The following is a 2,658-nucleotide window of genomic DNA, read 5'->3' on the forward strand; positions in this document are numbered from 1 at the left end:
ACATACTGTGTATGTAGTTGCACTGGAAACTGAAATTCTCTTTGGAATGTTTCCTACTGTGATGCTGCCGGAGGACGATCTAAAGGAATGAGGATCTGGAGTTTTGCGTTGTGGATCCCAGGAGGATTCAATGAAACAGTAGTAAGAAGGCAGGATAGTCATGCTGGGAGATGAGGGCTGCAAGGGAGCTCAAGGAGGTGCCTTCCTCAGGTCACACATTGACCTTCAGATTGCCTCTCAGGAAAAGCCTGATACGTAACTCTGAAAGCTCCTAGGATCTGTTAGCCAAGAATCTGTGTTTTAATTTTATTACATCTAGAAATTAATAGACTATAAACATTTTCCCTTGGTTTGCTTTTTAAAATCATCTTGGATTGTTTCTCTTTTTGTTGTATTTTTATTTTAAAGAAAAATGTTCATTTAAGTTCATCATCTCAATGTCTTAAACCTTTAAATTCAACATCATTTTATTTTTCCCAAGATGTCCCTTCTCTTCTCTTCTTTGATTTTATGTTTTCCGGAATTCTCCTTTCTAGTATTCAGTGGCCTGTTTTCTTTTGAGAGAAAAATGTTTGGCAACTTACTGTTTGGCTGCAAAAGTGCTGAACAGGTTTTAAACACTTGGATTTCCCAGCTGGCCCTAATCCTTTGCTTGTTACATAAAGGGACCCCTTAAGCCCCTGAAATTGCAGGGGACATTTGTGTTGAAGTTCACTATTCTAGGATTATTTGGTGAGGTAGATATGGATGTGAAATTGCAATGCACATTCAAAGATGACACTACCACGAGTTCAAATCTATCTGCACAAAGGCGGGGGGACAGGCAGGCCTGCCTCCCTCCTTGTGCGGCTGGTCTGTCCTTTGCAGAATCACAACTCTGCTTCCTGTCAGGGCTGTGATGGTTGGCACAGAGTCCTGGCACTGAGCTCAGTGGCCCTTTCTCCCTTAAGCCCAGCCACACTGCTTCTGATTCCTGGCTCACGCTTGCCATGGCTTCTCTTGTGATTTCCTTTCAATGCTACATTGCCCTCTAAGAGCCTAAAATAGAGGCTTGACCATGATCCTTTCATAGAATTCAATATTCAGCCTCAATAGAAATTAAATATTGCCAGATAATAAGTATTATTCACTATTAATATGTTTATTAATAACCAATACAATAGATTGTTTAATTATAGTTAATTATTGATACTAACATTTCATGATTATAGCTTTTTTTTTTTAGTGCTTCCTTTGTGTGTGGCCCCGTATTGCCCTGCATAGAAGCATTTCATCTTCACAACAACTCTGTGAGGTAGGTACTATTATCCTCGTTTTCCAGCTGGAAAACAGGCCTGGGGAGATTGAGAAACTTACCCAAGTCCCACAGCCAGGGACTGGTGGAGCTAGGAATGAGTTTAGGTTGTCTGTTTTCAGACCCAGAGCCTACACTGGAGTTTGTGTGTCCCTAGGTGCATTCCACAGAACCCAGTAGCTGATGGTGCAATGAGGAAAACAAAAGGAGTGTCATGTACAGGAGGCTTGGGTACCACTCAGATATGTTGAAGCTGTAACCCCCAATGTGATGGCATTTAGAGGTGGAGTCTTCAGGAAATAATTAGGCTTACCTGAGGTCATGAGGGTGGGGCCCCTGTGGTGGGATTAGTGCCCTTATAAGAAGAGGAAGAGACAAGAGCTGGGTCACCCTCCAGAACATGAGCACACAGTGAGATGGCAGCCATCTGCAGGCCAGGAGGAGGGCCCTCTCCAGGAACTCAATCTGCTGGCCCTTGACTGTGGACTTCCCAGCCTCCAGAGCCATGAGAAGTAAATGTCTGTTGTTTGAGCCACCTAGTCTATGGTATTTTGTAATCACAGCCTGAGCACAGTAAGACAAGGGGTAGTGCTTTTTAATCAAATCAATTTTGAAAATGTCCCATACAGTACTATCTTCCTATCTTAAAGGACCAATGATGCCTATTGAAATCAAAGACTCTGAAGAGTCCTGCAATAAAGGAAGCTATTTAAATTTGTTTAAACAATTGCTTCTCAAACTTTTTGACTATGGAACATCTTCCCACTTATGAATATCTCAAAGAACACACTGGGAAGGTACTACTGGAAGTGAAGCATATGCCTCAGACATGAATGTGTGCTTATTTTTCAGGTGGGATGAACTGCCCAATGAAGCCATAAAGTGGTACAGGCGAGGGTTTGGTAGTTGAAAAGAGGAGAGAAGAATGCAGACAGAGCCTGAGAAAGGGCAGGGGGCCGCATCCAACAGGTGGGAAGTGCCATTGCAGGGAAAAGAGTCCAGATATTCCGGAACATCTGGGGAAGATAAAAGGAAGTTCTTCTTGGGATAAATCTGGTGAGAACTTACTTTCAAGGCAGAGTTTAGGGCCTGTCCTGGTTGGAGGAGCTGATTTTAAGAACAGAAAGAACAGTCCAATATTAAGTGTTAATTTGAATATAGGAGAATAGGATAAAAAATGACTCACAGAATTATTATGTCATCTGGGCTGGAAAGTGTCATATTTACTTCCCATTAGAAATTCCTTACAGGCTGATTTCCTAAAGTCAGCTTCATTTCTTTCTAGGAAATTACAAGATATGAACTCAAATAAAAGGCTCACTTGACCAAGGGAACAAGATCTTGCTTAGCCCTGGTAATACCCA

At 42.1% G+C, this 2,658-nt stretch overlaps 1 protein-coding gene and 1 long non-coding RNA gene across 3 annotated transcripts in view; one reads left to right on the plus strand and one right to left on the minus strand.

Moving 5' to 3' along the window:
• Positions 1 to 2,658, minus strand: part of CLDN10 (claudin 10) — a 152,550-nt gene that overhangs the window by 87,431 nt on the left and 62,461 nt on the right. The window lies entirely within an intron of this gene.
• LOC105551421 overlaps positions 1 to 2,658 on the plus strand; it is a 61,857-nt gene that overhangs the window by 40,814 nt on the left and 18,385 nt on the right. Inside the window, exon 3 of the long non-coding RNA XR_001007862.1 lies at positions 1,226 to 1,294. This is a non-coding gene — a long non-coding RNA (uncharacterized LOC105551421). The remainder of the gene's footprint in view (positions 1 to 1,225; positions 1,295 to 2,658) is intronic.

Source organism: Mandrillus leucophaeus, unplaced genomic scaffold (genome assembly GCF_000951045.1).
Source record: "Mandrillus leucophaeus isolate KB7577 unplaced genomic scaffold, Mleu.le_1.0 Scaffold520, whole genome shotgun sequence".
Lineage (NCBI taxonomy): Eukaryota > Metazoa > Chordata > Mammalia > Primates > Cercopithecidae > Mandrillus > Mandrillus leucophaeus.